The sequence below is a fragment of the Bubalus kerabau genome, chromosome 8 (assembly GCF_029407905.1).
Source record: "Bubalus kerabau isolate K-KA32 ecotype Philippines breed swamp buffalo chromosome 8, PCC_UOA_SB_1v2, whole genome shotgun sequence".
Taxonomy (NCBI): Eukaryota; Metazoa; Chordata; class Mammalia; order Artiodactyla; family Bovidae; genus Bubalus; species Bubalus kerabau.
This window is the reverse complement of record NC_073631.1, coordinates 81,895,046-81,922,137: the sequence shown is the minus strand read 5'-3', so window position 1 is coordinate 81,922,137 and position 27,092 is coordinate 81,895,046. Positions and strand designations below refer to the sequence as shown.

The 27,092-nt window shown below is 40.9% G+C and overlaps 1 long non-coding RNA gene across 1 annotated transcript in view; it reads right to left on the bottom strand.

Annotated features, from left to right (window-relative positions):
* The window catches only part of LOC129659410 (uncharacterized), a 42,710-nt gene extending 37,038 nt beyond the window's left edge, over nucleotides 1-5,672 (bottom strand). The window contains exon 1 of the long non-coding RNA XR_008718061.1: nucleotides 5,538-5,672. This is a non-coding gene — a long non-coding RNA (uncharacterized LOC129659410). The remainder of the gene's footprint in view (nucleotides 1-5,537) is intronic.
* Between the last annotated feature and the right edge of the window lie 21,420 nt (nucleotides 5,673-27,092).

Below are 27,092 nucleotides of genomic sequence, written 5' to 3'. Positions count from 1 at the left end.
CTTCAAGAAAGGTAGCTGGAGACTGAGGAGGGACTCATTAAGTCTATATTTCTCAAAAGCAATCACTCATAATTCCATCCCTATTTTAGGCCCTGGTTTTCTGTTGCCAGAAAGAGCCCCACCTCTAAAAGCCATCAGATTTTGCTCTTGCAAGTCCTCAAAGCTGAAAACAACAACAACAACAAACCTACAGCCAAAGATAAAGAAGATAAATCTCATCATTGTTTTTCTTGGGCCAACCCCAACCTCTCAATGTTATCAGGATTGGGGTTGTCACAAAAATCTTAGCATCTCCTTGGAAGCCCTGCATCTCCCAGCTTCAAGTTGGTCACATTTTGTGCTTGTCCCCTACTGTTTAGCTTCTGAAAGAAACATTTTCTTAAGGTAAAAGAGGCAGATTATGGTGGTAGTTTGCTCTGGATAGTCCTTGTATCCTGTGCTAAAGAAAGTGATGAGTCAATGAAGACTAAGTGAACAAAAATTAGTCCAGTAATTACAGCATGTTGGAGAAGCTTCGCCTTTCAGACCAGCAGGCCTTGAACCAGCAAGCATAAGAATCCCTGAGAGAGGTTGATAGAGCACAGATTCCTGGATAGTCTCCCCAGAGAGCCCGGCAAGCATCCCCAAGCTGCTGATGCCGCCTGTCAGAGGACACACTTTCCAGAGGCAGGGCACTAGCCAAACTTTCTCTTGATTGTCTTCCTGGGAGGGATTGCTTTGGAGGATAAAATGTCTTGATAGCTGGAGGAAACATGTGGGTCTACTTGCATGTTCTTTATTAATCTGAAAAGATGATGAGCAGAAATGCTGGTTTTTACAACCACTTTTTTCAGTGAATTTGGGTAACACAAGTTCTTTTCCCTGAGTGTTATACACTGTGGAAAACTGACCAAATCCACTTTGCATGTCTCACCCGCCGCAGTCCAGCACTTGGAACATGTGGACTTCATTACCATGGTGGCGGCTCTTACAAGGCTCTCTCTGAGCAGCTGGCCAGACGCCCTCCTCCCAGGCCTCCTATCTTCTGCCCCATCACCACTGCAACAAATTTAAATACATTTCTCTTTTTAATCACTTCCCAAAACGGATTACCGATTTATGCCTGTTAGGACGTGTGTTTAGAAGCAGAAGGCTATCCTTCAATAATTGGCACTAGGAGGACTAGCTGGAAAAAAGACAGAAGTAAATCAGAGTTGTTCTAGAACAAGCAAAGAAACAGAAAGGCAGGGCTCTCTTGGGGATAGAGGGGGTGACCGCAGGAGTTCTGTGCTTCCTGGAGGGTAAGTCATGGCCAAGATGTAAGGTAGGGGTGATGTAAGGGGAGGAAGTAATTCTGAGGAAGAGACTAATTACCCCCCAGAGCTGGCTTGTAATGAAGGGGCTGACTAGCTGGGAAATTACCTTCTTTTGATTCTCATACATTTAATGGTGCTGCAGAAAAAGAGTTTTGGGCACCCTGGCTTCTGTCCAGGACAATATTATTTAATAATCAGAGGTGCTCAGTTCTCTCCTGATTGTGCAGGATGGGAGGTTGGTTCCTTAATGTCCTTTTATGGTCTTTTGGTATCTTTTATCCACGTTGACTGCATGACACCTTATTTATCTTTATTTATTTAGCCTGCTTTGCATGTGTGTGTGTGTGTGTGTGTGTATTTTGACTGTAGAAGGTAGCAGTTGTAAATGTTAGGGCACAACTTTAAGACTGGGGCAAAGAAGCATCAGAGGGTGTGTGGTTTGCTGAAGTCCACACCAATGGCTGTCAGTAGCTGTTCTTGGTGGCCCACGGATGTTTAGATGCCCAGTAGTTGGTAAAACTTTCAGATTCTTGTCATGGGAATGATTCATCTCAATACAATATGAGTACATGCTTTACATTTCCTCACAGAATTAGAAGAAATACAGACAACAAATATAAGCTGGCTTCTGAGGATAATGACACTGTTACCAAATGGCTTGGATCATAGTCATTCTTAACATCGTCATGTGTGTGTCTATAAGTTTTTACAGAAGAACTTACATTTTAGGCTGCCAACCTAAAATCAAAGGAAACCTTTAAAATTGTCTATTCCAGTAAGAAATACTGTAGGATGGAGATTTGAAGCTAATTTGAACTCCAAGTCCAGAAGCCACTACTGAATTGTTCCAGGAAACATTTCAGCAAATACTAGCCCTGGACAGATCTGTGTAGCCCTCACTCCCTAGCTGTTTCAACTTCCCCTTTTGGACATTTTTTAATTCCCATGGAATCATTTTTCCTTAGGTGCTGCAGAGACAGAGTGACAAGGAGGAGCAGATCAGCTCTCCTCCCCTCCCCCAGGGATTTGTGGGGGACTCAGAGGTTCAGCAGGGATGCTTGGGTGACATTACTCAGCCCAGCTCAGCTCTACACACCCCTGCAGCATCAGCCATTCTATAAAATGGGGGTAATGCCAACTTCTACCTATATCCCAGAGCTTTGAGCGATGAGTAGCTTCTCAGTCATCATTTATAGGAAAGTGTGAAAAGTTCTTTTTTCATTCCAGTTGGTCACCTAGATCATGAGTGCAGACTCCAACAGCTCTCAGTGTGGCATCCACAACTACCTCTTAAAGATAATCGGCTTTAGATGGCTGCAAGTAGACACCCCCATCTATTCTTCCAACTGTAACAAAGCCCCCAAACCAACCAGCCAACCAATCAATCTTATCCTTTGATTCCAGATGAAACATTTCTCCTAACCAATGCTTAAACAGTTGCAGCTCAAGAGCATATACACACTACCACGCTCAAAATAAATAGCTTGTGGGAAGCTGCTATATAGCACTCAGCTTGGTGCTCTGTGATGACCCAGAGAGGTGGGATGGGGGTGGGCAGCAGGGAGTTCAAGAGGGAGGCGATATATGCATACACATAGCTGACTCACTTTGTTGTATAGCAGAAACTAACACAACATGGTAAAGCAATTATACTCCAATAAAAAAAATTTGAATGGCATACTATCTGTCTTTACTATACGTCTCTCAAAGTCATTTAACTATCTGGATTAAGGTTTCAGCAATGTCATTCACTACTTCAAGGAAAGGGTAGAGCTGGCCATATGTGACCTCCACACAGACTAATAATTTGGGGGACCTTTATATGATATTTTAAAACTGAGTATTTGACATGAATTTATGGGAAATGCTGAGTAGCCAGAGGGGACTGTCAGGGACCCAGAGTCTTATGCATATACTTTACCCAGGAAAAATGATGAACCTCCCCACCTTAGCAGGCAATTACATATTCATGTTATCATGGACCTTCCCCACCTCCACCACCCACCCTCAGGAGCTTTAGCTCAGCATATCATTTGATGGGTCCATCAAAGTTCTTACAGTCATGTCATTTTCTCCGAGAGAACTCCACAAAATAAAGTTTTCCCCACTTCTCTATTTCATGGTCACAGTAGTATTTTCCTATCCTTTTTAAACTGGAAGGCTGCCAGCCTCTTGGCCTGCCCCTTATAAGGTCTAGCTCTGCTAATGGCAATGATAATTAAAAGCTTTTACAATGAACAGCCCAGTAAATTCTGCCCCATATTTTGGCAATTCCTCAACTTAAAATACTGGTCCAAATACAAAACACACCACTTTTAGCTTGAAATTCAAATGTGTTCTCCTCTAGTTGGAAGCATTTAGTTCTATCGTGTTAAAATCAAAACAAAACAAAACACTTCAGATGTTATTGTTGAATCATGTAGATAAGCCTATTACTACTATCTTCTTTGCTATCTAGTTTAAGTGGTGAGAATTATTTCTCAAAATATCAACCATTTTAGTTATAAAACCGACTAGCATCCCTCTTAATTAATATATCACCAGGGCTAAGAGCTTGGGGTCAGAGGAATAAACAATGCTAGATATTTGTGGGGAATTTTAGGCCTTTTATTTAATTCTTAATCATTTATCAGGGAATAGCATGGAAGACATACAAAAGATAAACTTGCCATGAGAGCAAAACTTTTAAGCTGGAGATTCAAAAAACAGAAACCAAAGAGTTATCTTGAGCTTAGACTTTTTCTAGAATAGTTTTATAGGAATCATAAAAAATAAGCTATAATGATAAAACTAGACTCACTGATTATTTACTCTGGATAAACAATGAAATGTTTAGAAAACCCAGTCATCTACTAGAATTCTTTTAAGAATATCTGTAGGTTATCTGGGATCTGACTGAACGTTATCTCGTCTACTTTTGATCTGCAGAAAGTTTGGACAGAAGGAACTTCCTTCTTTAGTTTTTAGGCGAAATGACTAGAAGTAGAAATACAAAATGTGTTTAACTACAGTCTATTTTCTAGATTGTAGGTAAACACCTACTATCAGGTCCAATATACAAAAATTAACTCAGAATAGACCATAAACCTAAACATAAAATCTCAAGCTATTAAACATCTAGAGTAAAGCATGGGATGAAATCTCTGTCATCTTGGGTTGAGAAAAGATTTCTTGGATATGATACCCAGATAGTGATCCATAAAAGAAAAAATAAATAAATAAATTGGGTTCCATCAAAATTAAGCACTTCTGCTCTCTGAAAGTCAAATTAAGAGAATGAAAAATAAGCCACAGGCAGGGAGGAAATATTTGTAAAGCAAACATCTTGCTCAAGTCTTGTGTCCAGAATGCATAGATAATTTTAAAAATTAAATAGAGAAAATGAACAACTCAGTTAAAAAAATGAGCAGAGGTTTAAATAGACACTTCACCAAGGAAAATATATGAATGGCAGATTAGCATATGAAAAGGTACTCAACATCTTTAGCATTAAGAAAGTAATTGTTAGTTGCTCAGTCATGTCCAACTCTTTGCAACTCCATGGACTGTAACCTGCCAGGCTCCTCTGTCCATGAGATTTTCCAGGTAAGAATACAAGGGTCAGTAGCCTTTCCCTTCTCCAGGGGATCTTCCCAAACCAGGAAACAAACCCGGATCTCCTGCAATGGCAGGCGGATTTTACCATCTGAGCCACCAGGGAAGCCCATCATTAGCATTAGAGAAATACAAATTAAAACCACAATGAGTTATTAGCATATACCTATTAGAATGGCAAAAAGCAGAGCAACTCCAAACAAAATGAAAAACCAAACATATTGACAATGTGTTAACTCCAAACACTGGAGAGGATTGGAGTGACTGGAATTTTTATACAATACTGGTGGAGTTGCAAAATGCTACAGCCATTCTGGAAAACAGTTTGACAGTTTCTTCTAAAGTTAAACATAATACTTACCATAGCAACCACAAACGCACTCTTAGTCACTTAACCAAGTGAAGTTAAAACTTATGGTCACATGAAAGACTGTATATAGATACCTATAATGTCCTTAAACAGGCAAAAAATAAGCAAACGATGCTATATCCATCCATTGGAATACTACTCATCAATAGAGTCAAACTAATTTATACACATGAACCTCCATCCATAGTTCATCAGGCACTCTGTCTATCAGATCTAGTCCCTTAAATCTATTTCTCACTTCCACTGTATAGTCATAAGGGATTTAATTTAGGTCATACCTGAATGGTCTAATGGTTTTCTCCACTTTCTTCAATTTCAGTCTGAATTTGGCAATAAGGAGTTCATGATCTGAGCCACAGTCAGCTCCCAGTCTTGTTTTTGCTGATTGTATAGAGCTTCTCCATCTTTGGCTGCAAAGAATATAATCAATCTGATTTCAGTGTCAACCATCTGGTGATGTCCATGTGTAGAGTCTTCTCTTGTGTTGTTGGAAGAGGGTGTTTACTATGACCAGTGTGTTCTCTTGGCAGAACTCTATTAGCCTTTGTCCTGCTTCATTCTGTACTCCAAGGCCAAATTTGCCTGTTACTCCAGGAGTTTCCTGACTTCCTACCAGTCCATCTTAAAGGAGATAAGTCCTGGGTGTTCATTGGAAGGACTGATATTGAAGCTGAAACTCCAATACTTTGGCCACCTGATGCGAAGAGCTGACTCATTTGAAAAGACCTTCATGCTGGGAAAGATTGAGGGTAGGAGGAGAAGGGGATGACAGAGGATGAGATGATTGGATGGCCTCACCGACTCAATGGACATGGGTTTGGGTGGACTCCGGGAGTTGGTGATGGACCGGGAGACCTGGAGTGCTGTGGTTCATAGGGTTGCAAAAAGTCGGATACGACTGAGTGACTGAACTGGGCTGAATTTATACACACAGCATCATGGAAGCATGTCAAATACATTGTGATAAGCGAAAGATGCTAGATTCAAAGTCATATACTTTATGATCCCATTTACGTGATGTTCTATAAAAAGCAAAACTGTAGGAAAAGAAAACAAGATTAGTAGGGCTGGGAATGGGGAGAGGCTTTACAGAGATTTCTTACAGTGACGGAATTGAGCTATGTATTGATTGTGGTGGTAGTTGTAAACTGTCCATTTGTTAAATTAACAGAACTGTTCACTAGAAAGAGTGTATTCTACTGTATGTAAATTATATCTCAATTAGAACAACTCTAATGTCAATTACTCAGAAGAGATGATCTTAATTAATTAAGAAAATGTGTGTATACTCAGTTGCTCAGTCATGTCTGACTCTTTGCAATGCCAAGGACTGTAGCCCACCAGGCTCCTCCGTCCATGGAATGTTCAAGGCAAGACTACTGGAGCAGGTTGCCATTTCCTACCCCAGAGGATATTCCTGACCCAGGGATTGACACTGCATCTCTTGTATCTCCTGCATTGGCAGGTGAATTCATTACCATGGACCCACCCGAGAAAATGTCTCCCCTTAATTCTTTACTTCATGGTCATTGGCAAAGCTCTGTGCTTATTAACATGGCCCTGCTTTAGCAAAACACCCCAGAGAATTGTCCACCTTTATTCCCACTCTTCTGGCTTTGTTCGGTCACATCATCTCCCAAGAAGAGGAAAGCAATATCCTTCAAACTGGTCTCCCTTTTCCCCTCAGGTTGTCTTTGATCTGGGATCCTTTTGGTTCTCTTTTCATGGCAATACTATCACATATTTTTCTGCCTAAGCCCCATTAATAGCTTTTCCTTACCCTAGGATGAAGGGTGACTCACAAACTGGAGAATTTTACCAAAGAAGTTCTCACATTTTTGCAAGCATTCTAAGGTCCACAATGGATTTCCCAATCTGGGGATCCGGCAAAGGGACTGAGAACGCCCAGGGAATTTGACTTTGAAGGCCAGTGGGATTTGATTACAGAACTTCCAAAAGACTGAGGAAACAGAGATTCTTGGAGGGCATAAACAAAATCTTGTGCATACCAGGACTCAGGAGAAAGGAGTAGTGATCCCACAAGAAACTGAGCTGGACTTGCCTGTGAGTGTTCAGGAGCCTTGGGCAGAGGCGTGGGTCGACTGCGGCCTGCCATGGGGTCAGGGGCACTGACTACAACAGTGCAGGCATAAGTCCTTTTGAAGGAGGTCACCATTACCCCTACCATGGTTTGGTATCAAGCCAAACTACAGGAAGGAAACACAGCCACGCCCATCAGCAGAAAATTGAATTAAAGATTTACTGAGCGTGGCCTTGCCCACCAGAGCTTTTCCCCATAGCCAGTCCCTCCCATCAGGAAGCTTCCATGAGCCTCTTATCCACATCCATTAGAGGGCAGACAGAATGAAAACCACAATCACAGAAAACTAACCAAGCTGATCAGATGGATCACAGTCTTGTCTAAATCAGAGAAAGTACGAGCTGTGCTGTGTGGGGCCACCCAGGACGAACGGGTCATGATGAAGAGTTTTATGGTCTACTGGAGAAGGGAATGGCAAACCACTTCAGTATTCTTGACTGGAGAACCCCATGAACAGTATGAAAAGGCATAAAGATGCCTTTCACACTGAAAGATGAACTCCCCAGGTCGGTAGGTGTCTAATATCCTAAGGGAGAAGAGCAGAGAAATAACTCCAGAAAGAATGAAAAGCCTGAGCCAAAGCAGAAACAATCCCCAGTTGTGGATGTGTCTGATGGTGAAAGTAAAGCCTGATGCTATAAAGAACAATATTTCATAGAACCTGGAATGTTATGTCCATGAATCAAGGTAAATTGGAAGCGATCAAATAGGAGATGGCAAGAGTGAACACCAACATTTTAAAAATCAGTGAACTAAAATGGATGGGAATGGGAGAATTTAATTCAGATGATCATTATATCTACTGCTGTAGACAAGAATCCCTTAGAAGAAATGGAGTAGCCTTCATAGTCAACAAAAGTCCAAAGTGAAGTACTTGGGTGCAATCTCAAAAATGACGGAATGATCTTGGTTCATTTCCAAGGCAAACCATTCAATATCACAATAATCTAAGGCTACACCCCAGCCACTGATGATGAAGAAGCTGAAGTCGAATGGTTCTATGAAGACCTACAAGATCTTCTAGAACTAACACCAAAGAAAGATGTCCTTTTTATCATAGGGGACTGGAATGCAAATGTAAGAAGTCACGAGATACTTGGAATAATAGGCAAGTTTGGAATTGGAGTACAAAATGAAGCAGGGGACAGGCTAAGAGGGTTTTGCCAAGAGAACGCACTGGTCATAGTAAACACCCTCTTCCAACAACATAAGAGACGACTCTACACATAGACATCACCAGATGGTCAATACCCAAATCAGATTGATTATATTCTTTGCAGATAAAGATGGAGAAACTCTATATGGTCAGCATAAACAAGACTGGGAGCTGACTGTGGCTCAGACGATGAACTTCTTATTGCCAAATTCAGACTTAAATTGAAGAAAGTAGGGAAAACCACTAGACCATTCAGGTATAACCTAAATCAAATTCCATACAATTATACAGTGGAAGTGACAAATACATTCAAGGGATTAGATCTGATAGACAGAGTGCCTGAAGAACTGTGGACAGCAGTTCATAACATTGTACAGGAGGCAGTGATTAAAACCATCCCCAATAAAAAGAAATGCAAAAAGGCAAAGTGGTTGTCCGAGGAGGCCTTACAAATAGCTGAGAAAAGAAGAGATGTGAAAGGCAAAGAAGAAAAGGAAAGATATACCCATCTGAATGCAGAGTTCCAAAGAATACAAGGAGAGATAAGAAAGCTTTCCTAAGTGAATAATGCAAAGAAATAGAGGAAAACAACAGAATGGGAAAGAGTAGAGATCTCTTCCTGAAAATTAGAGATACCAAGGAAATATTTCATGCAAAGATCGGCATAATAAAGGACAGAAATGGTATGGGCATAACAGAAGCAGAAGAGATTAAGAAGAGGTGGCAAGAATACTATACAAGAATATAGAAAAACTACACAAAAAAGACCTTAATGATCCAGCTAACCACGATGATGTTATCACTTACCTAGAGCCAGACATACTGGAGTGCAAAGTCAAGTAGGCCTAAGGAAGCATCACTATGAACAAGGTTAATGGAGGTGATGAAATTCCAGCTGAGCTATTTCAAATCCTAAAAGATAATGCTGTTAAAGTGCTGCACTCAAAATGCCAGCAAATTTGGAAACCTCAGCAGTGACCACAGGACTGGAAAAGATCAGTTTTCATTCCAATCCCAAAGAAGGGAAATGCCAAAAAATGTTCAAACTACTGCGCAATTGCACTCATTTCACATGGATATGCTAGCAAGGTCATGCTCAAAATCCTCCAAGCTAGGCTTCAACAGTATGTGATCGAGAACTTCCAGATGTACAAGCTGATTTTAGAAAAGGCAGAGGAACCAGAGATCAAATTGCCAACACCTGTTGAATCATAGAAAAAGCAAGAGAATTCCAGAAAATCATCTACTTTTGCTTCATTGACTAAGCTAAAGCCTTTGACTGTGTGGATCACCACAACCTGGAAAATTCTTAAAGAGATGAGAATATCAGACCACCTCACCTGCCTCCTAAGAAATCTGTATGCAGGTCAAGCAGCAACAGTTAGAAGCAAACATGAAACAACGGACTGGTTCCAAATTGGGAACGGAGTGCAAGGCTGTATATTGTCACCCTGCTTATTTAACTTATATGCAGAGTATATCCTGCAAAATGCTGGGCTGGAGGAAGCACAAGCTGGAATCAAGATTGCCGAGAGAAATACCAATAACCTCAGATACACAGATGACACCACCCTTATGGCAGAAAGTAAAGACGAACTAAAGAGCTTCTTGATGAAAGTGAAAGAGGAGAGTGAAAATGCTGGCTTAAAACAACATTTAAAAAATGAAGATCATGGCATCCGATCCCTTCACTTCACAGCAAATAGATGGGGAAACAGTGGAAACTGTGACAGATTTTATTTTCTTGGGCTCCAAAATCACTACTGATGGTGACTTCCGCCATGAAATTCAAAGACTCTTGCTTCTTGGAAGAAAAGCTGTGACAAACCTAGACAGCATATTAAAAAGCAGAGACATTAGCTTGCTGACAAAGGTCTGTCCAGTTAAAATTATGGTTTTTCCAGTAGTCATGTACAGATGAGAGAGTTGGACCATAAAGAAGGCTGAGTGCTGAAGAATTGATGCTTTTGAACTGTGGTGTTGGAGAAGACTCTTGACAGTGCCCTAGATTGCAAAGAGATTGAACCAGTCAATCCTAAAAGAAATCAGTCCTGAATATTCATTGGAAGGACTGATGTTGAAGCTGGAGCTCTAATACTTTGGCCACTTGTGAAGAGCCGACTCATTGGAAAAGACCCTGAGGCTGGGTAGTTTGAAGGCAGGAGGAGGAGACAACAGAGGATGAGATGGGTGGATGGCATCACTGATTCAATGATGATCACTCCTGTATTCTTTCCTGGGAAATCCCTTGGACAGAGGAGTCTGATGGCCTGCAGTCCATCCGGTCTCAAACAGCTGAGCATGATTTGGTGACTAAACAACAACACAATTATTAGCAAACAGCAATGTCTCACATATCTTAAGGGCTGGTTTTCAGGAATGGGAAATCCTGGGAATACCATCAGGGTTCTCTTTGCATTTTTTTTTAACAGCTTCATTGAAATATCATCTGCATGTTATACAATTCATTTATTTAAAGCTTACAGTTCAATGGTATTTAGTATATTTACAGAGTTGTGCAACCATCATGACATTCAATTTTAGAATAGATTTAGATTTTTAGAATTGATTTTTAATCATCTCCAAAAGAAGTCTTTTATGTCTGATAGAAGTCACCCCTCATTTTCCTTTGCTGCTAAGTCACTTCAGTCGTGTCCGACCCTGTGCGACGCCATAGACGGGAGCCCACCAGGCTCCCCCGTCCCTGGGATTCTCCAGGCAAGAACACTGGAGTGGGTTGCCATTTCCTTCTCCAATGTGTGAAAATGAAAAGTGAAAGTGAAGTCGCTCAATCCTGTCCGACTCTTAGCGACCCCATGGACTTGCAGCCCACCAGGCTCCTCCGTCCGTGGGATTTTCCAGGCAAGAGTACTGGAGTGGGGCGCCACTGCTTCAGGTTACATGTGCTTTAATTTGCTTCCTGGGGGTCCCAGAGGCTGCTCTCCAGGCGGAGGCGCTAGGCTGGGCTCTCCTGCAGCGGGCCCCCCACGCCAGCCCTGCAGACCCTAGGGAAGGGCCGTATCCTCCTCCAGGCCGCCCGTACCCTCCACGAGCTCCTCGTAGGTGATCTTCTCGGCGAACGGCCACGGACCCAGCAGCTCCACCATGTCGGCCCGCTCCAGCACCTCCTTCTCTAGCAGCCGCCTGCCCACCTTGTCCACTTGCTCGCGGCAGCGCGTGAGCAAGTCCATGGTGCGCGCATGCGCGGAGCCCATGTGCTGCCGCACCTCCCGTCTATGAGCTGGGCCGTGGCCTCGCTGAAAGGTTTCTCCACCAGCGCCTCGCCTGGCCGCGGGAGATCGAAGGACACCTGGCCCAGCTTCTCGCTCATCCCGAACTGCACAGTCTGGGCATAGGCACTCTGGGTGACCTTCCTCAGGTCATCCTGGGCCCCCATGGTGACCCGCCCGAAGAACAGCTGCTCAGCCACGTGGCTGCCCAGCATGGCGCACATGCGGTCAAAGAGCTGCTCCCGTGTGTACAGGTACTGCTCCCTGGGCAGGCACTGGGCATAGCCGAGCCCCTTGCCCCAGGGGATGATGGACACCTTGAGCAGTGGGTCTGCGTGTTCCAGGAACCAGCCCACCACCGCATGGCCAGCCTCGTGGTAGGCCACCGTCATCTTCTCGCCAGGCTGCAGGACCTGTGTCTTCTTCTCAAGGCCTCCAATGACCCTCTCGATGACCTGCTCGAAGTGCTTCTCCCAGACACAGGGGTTTAGGTGGCGGGTGGCCATCAGGGCGGCTTCCTTGCAAACATTAGAAATATCAGCACCTGTGAAGCCTGGAGTTAGGGCCGCAAGTTTCCTTGCCAGGCCATCCTTGCTGAGGCTCTCGTCCAACATTTTCCTTTAAGTCCCCGTAGTTCACAATAACCTCTGCTCTGCTCTCTGTCTCTATAGCTTTGCCTGTTCTGTCTTAACTTCTTTCACTTACCATAATGATTTAAAAGTTCATCCATGTTATAGGATGTATCAGCATTTTATTTCTTTTTATTGCCAAATAATATTCCATTGTATGGATATGACACAGTTTATATTCATTCTTCAGTAGATGGATATTTGGGTTGTTTTCACTTGGAGGCAATTATGAATACTTGTAAACAACTTTCCACGTTGACGTATGTTTTCATTTCTCTTGGATATATAAGCAGAAGTGGAATTGGTAGTTTATACTGGGCTTTTCTGTCGGCTCAGACTATAAAGAATCTGCCTGCGATGCAGGAGACACAGCTTCGATCTCTGGGTGGGGAAGATCTCCTGGAGAAGGGAATGGCTACCCACTCCAGTATTCTTGCCTGGAGAATTCCGTGGACAGAGGAGCCCGGCAGGCTACAGTCCTTGGAGTCCATGGGGCCTCAAAGAGTTGGACACGTCTGACTAGCACTTTCACTTCCATGGTAAATTAATATTTTGAGGAATTGTCAAACTATTCCACAGTGGCTGTTGTGGACTGAATATTTGTGTCTCCTCTCTCCCCAACAAATTCAAATGTTAAAGCCCTAACTGTCAATGTGAATGCCTAGGAGGTATTTGGAGGTGGGACCTTTGGTAGGTAATTAGGTTTAGATGAGGTTATGAGGGTGGACTCTCAGGATGGGATTAGTGTCCTCATTAGAAGAGGAGGAAAGACCTGAGTCCTTCTTTCTCTGCCATGTAAGGACTTAGACAGACAGTATCTGTCTGCAAGCCAAGAAGTGGATTCTCACCAGAAACCAAATCTGCCAGCACCTTAATCTTGGACTTCCTAACCTCCAGAAATAAGTGTCTTTTGTTTAAGCCACCCACTCTATAGTATTTTATTATACACTCTATAGTATTTTATTATAGCAGCCTAAACTGACACTGTCTGAACCATTTTACATTCCCACCAGCAATATACAAGAAAATGTTCCAATTTCTCCACATCCTTGCCAATGATCATTATTTTTTTCCTTTTTTGCTTATAGTCATCCTAGTGGGTGTGAAGTGCTACCTTCTCATGGTTTTGATTAGCTTTTGATGACCAATGGTATTGAGTATCTTTTCCTGTTCTTGTTGTTATTATTCTCCTCTTTAGAGAAATAACTTTTTAGAACATCTACCTCTTTTTCAATTGAGTTGTCTTTTTATTGCTGAGTTTATGATATATTCTGGATATAATTCCTTTATCAGATAAATGGTTTACAAATATTTTCTATCATTCTCATTGTCTTTTATCCTTTTTTCAATGTCCTTTGAAGCACAAAAGTTTTTAATGAAGTCCAATTTATTTATTTTTATTTTGTTGTTTGTGCTTTGAGTATCATTTCTAAAAAGTTTTGCTTACCCCAAGGCCTCAAAGATGTAATTATATATTTTTTTCTTCTACTTTTATTTTTCTTCTACCTTTATTGAGATATAATTAACATATAAACATGTGTAGTTTAAGGTGTACAATGTATTGATTTTATGCTCTTACATCTTACAAAATAATTACCACCATAGCATTAGCTAATACCTCCATCTTGTCACATAATTACCATCTTTTTTTGTGCTGAGAACATTTAAGAATTACTCTCTTAGCCGCTTTTAAGTATTCTATTCATATGTTTTCTTCCAAGAATTTTAGCACTTACATTTATTCTATGATTCATTTTGAGTTAATTTTTGTGTGTGGTATAAGGAAGGAGTCTAATTTCTCTCTTTTGTATTATATATATAGATATCCATTTATTTTCATGTTTGGCCATCTGCTTCATTATCCTGTTTCTGCAAACTACGTTTTTTGGTGCAGGGTTCACTTGCTAGAAATACATGAAAACTGATACCTCCCAAGATAAAGTGTTGTAGCCACTTGGAGAGACCAAGTAGCTACTTGTGGTATCAATGTCAAGTGTGAGGAAAGGGACTCTGGCCCAATTTGGTCCATCTCTACTTCCCTGGACTCATTGACTGTACCAAAAGGAGTCAGCCATGGCTACCAACAACTCTCTCTGAACCATGGAGATCATGAGGAAGTGAAGGAGCACCTGCAGAAATGTGGCTAGGGCTGGAAAGATACTCATCAAGTATCCTACACATAACAGTGTTTGTTCAGAAAGCTTCCAGTCCTTAAGCAGAAGAAAGAGAAAGCAAGAGTCACTCTCACTTACAATGATCCTGAAAAACATATGACACCCAGTGAATGGAACTGTCAAGTCTCACTGTGTAATAAAGAATCACTGAACACATAGATCGGAGAAGGCAATGGCACCCCACTCCAGCACTCTTGCCTGGAAAATCCCATGGATGGAGGAGCCTGGTGAGCTGCAGTCCATGGGGTCTCTAAGAGTCGGACATGACTGAGCGACTTCACTTTCACTTTTCACTTTCATGCATTGGAGAAGGAAATGGCAACCCACTCCAGTGTTCTTGCCTGGAGAATCCCAGGGATGGGGGAGCCTGGTGGGCTGCCGTCTATGGGGTCGCACAGAGTCGGACACGACTGAAGTGACTTAGCAGTAGCAGAACACATAGATCCATAAAATACTAAAATTGCTTACACAGTGGTCAGAATTTATGCAAGTTTTCCAAAAAATTTTTATTGAAGTATGGTTGATTTATAATATCACATAAGTTTCAAGTGTATAGCACAGTAATTCAATTTACATCTATATCTATATGTGTGTATATATATATTCTTTTTCAGATTTTTTTCCACTATAGGTTATTACATAATTTTAGTATTGCACAATATTAGTATTGCTCCCTGCACTATACAGTAGGTCTTATTGGTTACCTATTTTATACACAAGTATGTTAATTTCAGCCTCCTATTTGTCCTTCCCCACCTTTATGGCAGTTTTTATCCTCATATTAAAAAGTCTGAAGGCAACCTGCTGCAGTGGGTGGGTGGGGAGAAGGCATTAATGCCAGAGTCAGTCCACATTGGAGGTCTGACTATGACCTCTGCTAGTCCTGTGATCCAGGTTCCTCACTAACAAGATTTTCTGATGATGCTTATCTTATCCTCAGAGGACTTTGGTGAGGATGTAAGTACCAAATGCAGGTGAGAGCACACTAAACACTGTGAAGACAGTATAATGCAAGGTATTATTAAGGATGGAAAAGGGAAGGAAGCCAAGAACGGAAGAGAGGATATCAGATTGTGGAAGTAGGTGTTAGAAGATGAACCAGTAGTTCAGGAAGTTAAAGTTCAAGGTCAGGGAGAAGGAAAAGATAGGAGGATAGAAGAAGTATTAAGCTGCTTTAAATAATTATACTGTATGTCTTGGATTTAAAAAGGATGAAACCATTATGTAATAGGGCCTCTATGTGGCTAAAATATTTCTGCTATGTCGGGAGAAATATCAATAACCTCAGATATGCAGATGACACCACCCTTATGGCAGAAAGTGAAGAGGAACTCAAAAGCCTCTTGATGAAAGTGAAAGTGGAAAGTGAAAAAGTTGGCTTAAAGCTCAACATTCAGAAAATGAAGATCATGGCATCCAGTCCCATCACTTCATGGGAAATAGATGGGGAAACAGTGGAAACAGTGGCTGCCTTTATTTTTCTGGGCTCCAAAATCACTGCAGATGGTGACTGCAGCCATGAAATTAAAAGACGCTTACTCCTTGAAAGGAAAGTTATGACCAACCTAGATAGCATATTCAAAAGCAGAGACATTACTTTGCCAACAAAGGTTCGTCTAGTCAAGGCTATGGTTTTTCCTGTGGTCATGTATGGATAATGAGAGTTGGACTGTGATGAAGGCTGAGCGCCGAAGAATTGATGCTTTTGAACTGTGGTGTTGGAGAAGACTCTTGAGAGGCCCTTGGACTGCAAGGAGATCCAACCAGTCCATTCTGAAGGAGATCAGCCCTGGGATTTCTTTGGAAGGAATGATGCTAAAGCTGAAACTCCAGTACTTTGGCCACCTCATGCGAAGAGTTGATTCATTGGAAAAGACTCTGATGCTGGGAGGGATTGGGGGCAAGAGGAGAAGGGGACGACAGAGGATGAGATGGCTGGATGGCATCACTGACTCAGTGGATGTGAGTCTGAGTGAACTCCGGGAGTTGGTGATGGACGGGAGGCCTGGCGTGCTGCGATTCGTGGGATCACAAAGAGTCAAACACGACTGAATGACTGATCTGATCTGATGTGTAGGGCAGATTTCTCACCATTGGCACGATTGTCCCAGATAATTCTCTGCTGTGCAGGGTGTCCTGCACATGGCAAAATGTTTAGTAGCATCGCTGGGCTCTATTTACTGTGCTGTGCTTAATTGCTCAGTCTCATCCAACTCTGCAACCCCATGGACTGTAGCCCACCAGGCTCCTCTGTCTGTGGGGATTCTCCAGGCAAGGATGCTGGAGTGGGTTGCCATGCCCTCCTCTTCCCAAACCAGGAATCAAACCGGAATCTCCTGCATTGGAGGTGGATTCTTTACCAGCTGAGCTACCAGGGAAGCCTGCTCTACCTACAAGGTAGACCCATAGTCTCCAGAATTGTGATGTTTTGTCCCCACCCTGCTTTGGTTGAGAACTACTGGTGAAGGATAAGGATGGGAGGGATGATTGCTGTTCGGCACTGATGTGCAAAATCCCATTCCAGGCAGTTCCTAGCTGGACAGTGCATCCCAAGGGTCCGCATCACTGGTGGCCTTCAGGGTTATTTGTGATTGATTGCATCTCTTGCCTAGGTGGGTACTTGGCCACTCATTCCTCTCATTCAATTCCATTTGGTCTGAGTCTTACTAGTTTCCCAGATGGGTTAGCAATTTTGGCCTCTCCTTTACTTCCATACCTCTCCTCTCACCATGTACCATTGCATCAGCTACAATGAACTTCTGAGTCTTCCCTGGAGATACAATGCCCAGATATGACTCTGCATTTATAAAACGGTCTTCTTGCATCTAGGAATGGCTTTCCCTATTTCTCTGCCTAGTAAACTGGTAAAAGTTTCTTTTTAAGACCTAGCTTACATTTCATTTCCCCTGGGACTCTTTTCCTGACAACATAAGGCAGAATTGGTGACTCCTTTCTCTGTAAGCACTCAGTTAATGTTTTTATTGCAGACCTTTCTGTACTGAATTTTAATGGTTTGCTTTTGTTTGCTTCTCTTACCCTTAATGGGGCTTCCCTGGTGGCTCAGATGGTAAAGAATCTGCTGCAGTGCAGGAGACCTGGGTTCAATCCTTGGGTTGGGAAGATCCCCTGGAGAAGGGAATGGCTACCCACTCCAGTATTCTGGCCTGGAGAATTCCATGGATGGAGGCTACAGTCCATGGGGTCGCAAAAGGTTGGACAAAACTGAGCTACTTTCACACATAACAGATTGGATTCCTGGAGAGTAGGGATTGTCTGCTTCCTTTGCCATGCCCTCAGCTTCTATCACTTTGCCTGGAGCATAGAAGGTGCGTAATACTGACCAATGTCTGAAGGACTAAAGAAGGAACTAATGTAAAGGTAGCTCCATTGAAGCATTCATAGCACAACTGGATGATCAGTTTGGATAATCAGTTTACAGATTTCAGTTTTCCAACAACTGATGAAGTTCTTTGGTTAGGAATATTGAAAACCAGGAAAAGGAGCTAAGTTGAGCAGTACCACATAAACCTATGGCTGAGTACATAAAAATCTACCTCCTAATTAATTTAGACCCGCATAGAGCTAATTACAATAGGCAGAGTGCAGGTTAGATCTTGTTTAATCACTCATCCCTACTGGGGATCACAGAGCCTGGCAGCCACGTCTCAGCTGGGTTAGTGGTGTGGGACTAAGCCCCGCCCTCTGCGCCTGATTCATGTTGTGTGTTCCGGGATCTCGTGCAGCTCCGCATTTTCTCAGTGCCAAGTCTTTGTCACAGAACGTTTTGTGCTTCTCTGACTCCTGCTGCTGCTGTTGCCCTGGCTGCTCTGAGCCTCTGCAGTTCCCTCTTGCATCACGTTGCACCCAAGAGAAGGGCTGAAGTCGGCTTTCATGAGTCAGAATTCCGCTTCCGGTGTGCTGCCTTCTTGACCCTGCTAGCTGCCTTCTCACCTGTCTGGCCTCAGACTGGCCATCCTTTGTCCCCTTGCTGTCTAGGACTCCCACGTCTGCGCTGTGCCCCTCCCATTGTACTCAGGTCAGGGCTGTATGTCTGCTGGATTGTTTTCTCAGCACTTTTGGGAGGCGTTGTTTATTCCCGTGGTTTCTGGTGGAACGAAATAGCTTCAGGGCCGAGTCTTTAGGAAAAACACTTCTTAGATCTCCTCCTTCCGGTTTCTTCCTGCCATGCTCATTTAATCCTCTTTTGCTGTATCTAGATGGTAGGAATTACTGTGCCTCTTGCATGCCTCCACTTGGTCAGTTTCGGATGAAAATCTTTGGTTTAAGCACAGAAGATTATGTATGGTATGCTACCAGGTGGGGAAAAAAAGAGAAACACAACCCCCCACAGTACATTGGGTTTGCGAAAAGCTCATTTGGGTTTTTCCATAACATCTTAGGGAAAAACCTGAATGAACTTCTGGGCCAATCCAATACACAGAGAATTTTGGAAGAGGCCGAGCAGGCCACTAGATAGTGGGGGAGACAAAGGATGGGAGGAAGACGTTACTGTATCTCATTTTACAACTTGTGGCTCTAGAAACAAAGAACTGTATATCTAGACGAATAGTTCACAGAAAAACAAGTAGTTTACAAAGATGAAAAGATATGCAAACTTACCTTTTACAAAAGAAGTGTTATTAAATTAACTAGAGGCCATTAATAATTGGAGGCCAATTTTTGCATATTCATTTGGCAAAGATAAAAACATGAAGTAATACAGAATATTAGTGTGAGTTGAGAAGCAGAGTTCTCACACACTGTTCGTGTGACATAAATGGATTCAATGTTTTGGAGATCTGTAATTATAACGTGCCCTATGACAGAGCAATGCCTCTTGCAGAAGCTTGTTTTCAGTTGCTAAGTTTGTGTCTGACTCTTTGGGACCCTGTGGACTGCCTCAGGCCAGGCTCCCCTGTCCTTCACTGTCTCTCAGAGATTTCTGATTCATGTCCATTGAGTTGGTGATGCTATTTAACTATCCTATTCTCTGCTATCCCTTTCTCCATTTGCCTTCAATCCGCAGAAGCTTACTTACACATATTTTCATACGACACTGCAAGATACACACACACACACACACACACATATATATATATAAAATGGTGTTCATTTCAAAATTAAAATTATTTATATTGACAAGTGACTGGAAGCAATCTAAATCTCCATCAGTAATGACTGGGTAAAGAAATTGTGGTCTGTCTATACAAGTATAATATTGCCACTAGAAAGAACATGATATAGTTATATGTGCTTATATGGAATCATCTCCAAGATGTATAGTTCAGTGAGAAAGGTATCATACAAAACAGTACAAATACAGTATTTTCTCTTTTTTTATGGTATGATTTCCCTGTAGAACATTTATCTCTTCATTATTCTCTATTCCTCCATTTTTCTATTCTCCTGTCTCTTCTCATTTATGTTCTCTATCATCTATTCTATCTATCATCTTTCTATTTATCATATATCTGTCTTCCTTCCTTTCTTTCTCCCTTCCTTCTTTATCTCTCTCTTCCTTTTCTCTCTCCCTCTCCCCTCCTTTTTTCATTCCTTCCTCCCTCGCTCCTTTCCTTCCTTCCTTCTTTCCTCCCTTGCCTCTTTCCTTCCCTCTCTCTTTTTCTTTTTTTAATCTGCTTATATATAGAAAAACTTTAGGAAGATATATAGGAGACGTTCCCTGTGGTTGTCTCTAGTGAGATTTCATTTTCATCATATTTCCTTTATTGTACAGCTTGAATTATGTATCAAAAGCATATGTAGCTATTTTAACATTGTTATTATGAAGTAAATTGTCAATTCCACCTGTACTGTTTTCTTATCTCAGCAGAAGTTGTACAAATCAGTAAAAGCACAGCTCAGTATTGTATCTCAAAGTAAGCAGCAGTTTTTCCCCACTCAGGGAAAAACTAGAACCCTGCTAGCACTCTAGAAGTCAATCACTACCCTTCTCTCCTCCAAGAGATAACCAAGATCTTGACTAATACGATAACCACTTTTCTGCTTTTCTTGTATTCATTAAAATTTGGTTTTGCATGTGTGACTTTTGTTGCTAAACTCATCAGTGATGCTGCACATAGTTATAATTCGTTCATTTTCATCACTGCACAGCCAGGAAACTAAAAGACTCTTGCTCCTTGGGAGAAAAGTTATAGCAAACCTAGGCAGCATATTAAAAAGCAGAAACATCACTTTGCTGCTAAAGGTCCATATGGTCAAAGCTATGGTTTTTCCAGTAGTTGTGGATGGATGTGAGAGCTGGACCATAAAGAAGGCTGAGCACTGAAAAACTGATGCTTTCAAATCGTCAGTTTAGGTCTTCTGCTCATTTGGGTTTTGTCTTTTAAAAGAAAAAATTTTCTGAGTTCTGTCAACTCCTGTTTCACATGATCATGTTTTTATGTTCTTTTTGTTTTGAAATTTTCCCATTATAACTGAAAAACACATATATCCTCTTGCTTAAAGATATTTATTTTAGTTTGGGGTATTGTATTTTGTGGTTGTTTCATGGTGAGAATTTTCATCAACTGAAATATTTGATTCTTATTTTCTGTTTTCTTGTATTATTAGCTTGTATGGATGTTATTTGCTGTTTTCCATTCCTTTTGAAATGCCTTATTTTTTTCTCTGGGCAAACAATAGTAGAAAGATATGATAGGTTTGGGTGGCTTAATTGATTTATTAGTACAAGAATACCCTTTTCTTTAGCATAATAATGTGCAATTTAAAAGGATGATGGTTCCCTTTTCTTTTGTGGGCAGGGAAATAAGTTGGTATATACTCTGAATTTGTGATTTTTTCTTTTGTAAGCCCTTAATTTTCACTGCTTATAATCCCTCCTTTCTCATGACCACCAGGTACTACCAGCACTTCCAAATCAGCCTATCTTCCTGAGTTCCCAGCCTCTGGTCCTTCACTCTTTTTCTTTTAATTGTCCATCTGTCAGAGAAATCTGCTAGGCCTTAGACGTATTTAATATTTCTCCGTTCCCAGTTGAGCTCATGTTTCGGAGGGGGGTGGTGATGCCTTTTAATTCTCAGTCATCATTTTTAACACCAGGATGCACTTTCCTGTTTCATTTCCTTCTTCAGGCTTTCTGTGATGCTGCTCCAGCACGTGCAGTAGAGCTGCCTCTGCTGGTTTTGCAGTGCTTGTTTTCTTATTCACAGGGGATTTTGTGTTTGTAGTATTCTTTGTTTCCTAGTCATGTTCTAGGAATAGGTGGCTTAATTTGCTTTCTTTGTTGATTTTTGTAGTTTTTGAAGTATTTTTTTAAAGAGATTCAGATTTAGATGTTTGATGTTATCCTATTTCCTTGAGATCAGTCTCCTTCCTTTACAACCTCAAAGGTATATTTCCATTGTTTTCCAGATAGTATTGTGTCTGTTTAGAAGCTAGATGTTGAAGTGTCTCTACCAACCTGTCTCTTTCCTTGATGATTTAAAACTTTCTCTTTTCCTTAGTTTTTAGCACTTTTACTGTGATGGGCCTAGGATTTCATCTTGCCTGTGGTTCATAGCTCTTTATGAATCTATGACTTTAAGTATTTCTTCAATTTCAAAATATTTTCAATCATTATCTTTCAAAATATTCATTTCAACCCGCTTTATCTACTCTCCTATTTTGGAAATCAAATTACATGTATTTTAGTCCCCTTCTCTGTTCTTTATACTTTTCTCTCTCTTTTTCTCTTCCTTCTGGATCTTTTTTCTTTCTGACCAAATTTTAGTTTACTGTTTCTCTCTTCTAGTATGTGTGTGCTATAATCCTGTTTATTGAGTTCTTAATTTCAGTTATTGTATTTTTAATCTGTAGAACTTACATTTTAAAAACAGCTTCCAACTCTTTTGCTAAATTTTTCAAAATTGTCTTTTCTAGGATGATAAACCTCTTAGGACATGGAACTTCAATACTAAAACAAACCCTATCAGCTATCTATATCTGCACTTTATCTTCTGAAGATAGTGAAAAGTGGGAAGTGTCAGTCATGTCCAATTCTTTGGGACCCTGTGGATTGTAACCCACCAGGCTCCTCCGTCCACTGAATTCTCCAGGCAAGAATACTTGGGTGGATAGCCATTCCCTTCTCTAGGGGATCTTCCCCACCCAGCGATGGAACCTGTGTCTCCTGCATTGCCAGCAGATTCTTTACTATCTGAGTCACCAGAGAAGCCCAAAACATAGTAAGGAACATTATTTAAAAATCTGATTTGTATACCTGCAACATCTGTCCTATCATCTATCTTTTTTTCTGCTGTCTTTCACTTATGGTATCTTAGGTCCTTGTATGCCTGGTTGCTTTTAACTTGGTCAGGTAATATATTTTCAAAGTAGTTTCTAAAGCTTGTAGTTGGTTGCATTTCCTGTTTATCCCCTACTATCCAGCTTGTGAAAGTGACATTTCCTTAAGGTAAAAGAGGCAGATTGTGATGGTAGTTTACTCTGGGTAGTACTTGTATCCTGTGCTAAGGAAGGTGATGAGTCAGCAAAGACTGAGTGAACAAAAATTAATCCAGTAATTAGAACATGTTGGAGAAGCTTTGCCTTTCGGCCAGAGCTTGAGCAGCAGTCCAGACTTGGGTAAGATTAGGATAATGGATGTCCCTTGAGGCAGTCATGGATTTCCAAAATATGCAAGAAATTCTCTCCTTCCTCAGAGGAGTTCTTTCTGTAATCTTCCTATGCTCTCTTTGCAGAAGGAACAGAGGTGCATTTCATATGGCTGATGACACTTCAAAGGAGTTTGTTTAGACTTGGAAGAATGTGACATTTGTTTTTGTAACCTCCTGGGTTCTACTTACGAGTTAGAGAGCTGGGAAGCGCCTATTGTTTTCAGACTTTCTCTAAGAAACCTCTGCATCTTGTAAGCAAAAATCTTCCCTTGCCATATCAATCCACTGGGGCACACGAAAATCTTTTCCATTTATATAGGTATTTGGAGGCCAATCATCTCAATTGATTGGATTTTTTTTTTTAAGTTTGTTTCTTTTGTCAATATCCTGCCCAGATTTCTATTGTTGGGTGTTGTCTTAATTAAAAATTTGGTTTGAAGTCCCTTTCTTAATGATCTCTGGTTTTGTTTTATGTTTGGTTTAGTTTCATCTCTCCTCTTCCCTCTGCTGTTTAAAATTAAGTTTATTTAAATGCAAAGAATGCACTGTTTATTCAAGCGAATGGTATCTTTCTGTGGAAAAGGAGAAAAAAAAAATCCAGACTAGTTTCATTGCTACTCTACTGTCTCAGCTTAATAACTCAGTGGTTTGTTTTTTCTCTTTGTGTGCATTTTTACTTCCAGCTGTGCTGCACACATAAAACTGCTCTCTGGTGAGACTCTTTGGGAAACTATACTACTTAAATGTTCATTGAACAAACAATGGCTCATCATTCTTCCAACCTTAATGAAATAATATTGCAATGATTTCTTTAAAAAAAACCTTGGACAACTGATTTTCTGTTCACATAAAATTTGTCTTGAGTGCATGTTTATGAGAGTTCTGTTTTTCTTGAGTGTGAAAGAATGTAAACAGTGAGAAGAAAACATTTTCTTTGATTGTATTACCTGCATTGTGATATTTTTCATTTCATTTCAAAGTCTGCATGTAGAAACTTTTAGAATTCTCAGGTGTCCTGTGGCCCCTTGCTTTTCTGCACTATATTATTGCACATGTCACCAAGAAGAGAAAACCTACTCTTTCTTTTTTCTCTCCTTGAAATGAGTAACTTTTCTGGATTCTGCTGGGGCAATTTGAGGAGTAGTGAAAATAAAGAGCAAGAATTATTCAACATCAATCTAGTGATTTACTCTGCACAATATTTTTGCATAAAATTAACAAAAAAGGAAATATTTTGTGGGAGATCATTAGGATGATTTTTAGAAGGCTCAGCTTCTAAAGATTATGGACATTTTTGAAATAGTTGAACTTTCCATAATAACACATCATATGCCATTTATTACCTCACTATGCTTAGACTTGCCTTTATTTCTGGCCTCTGTCACTTCTTAGAGGAAAATAATTCAAGTAACATATAAAATGATTCTTTCTTTTTTAAATAAAATATAGACTTTGATTTTTTAGAGGACATTTGGGTTCATAGCAAAATTGAATGGAGGGTAAAGAGGTTTTGCATTTATTCCCAGTCAAATCCTGAAAGATGATGCTGTAAAAGTGCTACACTCAATATGCCAGCAAATTTGGAAAACTCAGCAGTGGCCACAGGACAGGAAAAGGTCAGTTTTCATTCGAATCCCAAAGAAAGGCAATGCCAAAGAATGCTCAAACTACTGCATAATTGCACTCATCTCACATGCTAGTAAAGTGATGCTTAAAATTCTCCAAGCCAGACTTCAGCAATATGTGAACTGTGAACTTCCAGATATTCAAGCTGGTTTTAGAAAAGGCAGAGGAACCAGAGATCAAATTGCTCATTGAAAAAACAAGAGAGTTCCAGAAAAACATCTGTTTCTGCTTTATTGACTATGCCAAAGCCTTTGACTGTGTGGGTCACAATAAACTATGGAAAATTCTGAAAGAGATGGGCATACCAGACCACCTGACCTGCCTCTTGAGAAACCTATGTACAGGTCAGAAGCAGCAGTTAGAACTGGACATGGAACAACAGACTGGTTCCAAATAGGAAAGGAGTACGTCAAGGCTGTATATTGTCACCCTGTTTATTTAACTTACATGCAGAGTACATCATGAGAAACGCTGGGCTGGAGGAAGCACAAGCTGGAATCAAGATTGCTGGGAGAAATATCAATAACCTCAGATATGCAGATGACACCACCCTTATGGCAGAAAGCGAAGAAGAACTAAAGAGCCTCTTGATGAAAGTGAAAGAGGAGAGTGAAAAAGTTGGCTTAAAGCTCAACATTCAGAAAACGAAGATCATGGCATCCAGTCCCATCACTTCATGGGAAATAGATGGGGAAACAGTGGAAACAGTGGCTGCCTTTATTTTTCTGGGCTCCAAAATCACTGCAGATGGTGATTGCAGCCATGAAATTAAAAGACACTTACTCCTTGAAAGTTATGACCAACCTAGACAGCATATTAAAAAGCAGAGACATTACTTTGTCAACAAAGGTCTGTCTAGTCAAGACTATGGTTTTTCCAGTAGTCATGTATGGATGTGAGAGTTGGACTATAAAGAAAGCTGAGTGCTGAAGAATTGATGCTTTTGAACTGTGGTGTTGGAAAAGACTCTTGAGAGGCCCTTGGACTGCAAGGAGATCCAACCAGTCAATTCTAAAGGAGATCAGTCCTGGGTGTTCATTGGAAGGACTGATTTTGAAGCTGAAACTCCAGTACTTTGGCCACATGATGCTAAGAGCTGACTCATTTGAAAAGACCCTGATGCTGGGAAAGATTGAAGGAAGGAGGAGAAGGGGACGACAGAGGATGAGATGGTTTGATGCCATCACCAACTCAATGGACATGGGTTTGGGTGAACTGCGGGAGTTGGTGATGGACAGGGAGGCCTGGCGTGCTGCGGTTCGTGGGGTGGCAAAGAGTTGGACATGACTGAGCCACTGAACTGAACTGAACCAGTCCCCACATATACATAGACTCCCCTTTTAACAATATCCCCAACCAGAGTCGACAATTGTTAAAACTGATGAGTCCATAATTTACATTAGGTTTACTTTTGATGTGCATTTTATGGGTTTGGAAAAGTGTATAATGACATTTATCCATCATTATAATATCATACAGATTAGTTCCACTAACCTAAGAATTCTCTGTGCTCTGCCTTTTCATCCTTCCCTCCTCACTAACCCCTGGCAACCACTGATCTTTTTTAGTGTTTCCACAGTTTTCTCTTTTCCAGAATGTCATAAAGTTGGAACCATGTAGCCTCTTCAGATTGGCCTCTTCACTGAGCAATATGCATTTAAGTTTCCTCCAAGTCTTTTCATGATCTTTGTCAAAGGTTATTTGACTATATTAATATTTATGGGATTCTGAGTTTTCTTTTCTGTTCCATTGATTTAGCTGTCTCTCTTTTTTTTTTTTTTTTTTTGCTGACATCACACTATCTTGGTTACTGTAGCTTTACAGTAAGTTTTGAAGCTGGGAGGTGTCAGGACTTTATTTTACAATATTGTGTTGGCTGCTTTCATTCTTATGCCTCTCCTCATAAACTTAACAGTTTTTCCATATGCAGTAAATAACTTGCTGAGATTTTGATTTGTTTTGCATCAAATCTGTACATCATGTTGGGAAAAACTGCCATCTTGACAATATTGAGTCTTCTTACCCATGAGCATGGGGTATCTATTTATTTAGTCCTTTTATTATTGTGTTCATCAGAGTTTTGCAATTTTTCTTGTATAGATCTTATATATATATTTTCAGATTTATAAATAAGTATGTTATTTTGGAGGGTGCTAATATAAATTGTATTGTGTTTTTAATTTCAAATCCCAGTTGTTCATTGCTGTTAAATAGAAAAGCAATTGACTTTTGTACATTAACTTTGTGTCCTGCAACCTTGCTATAATCACTTATTACTTCCAGAATTTTTTTTTTATCAATCAAA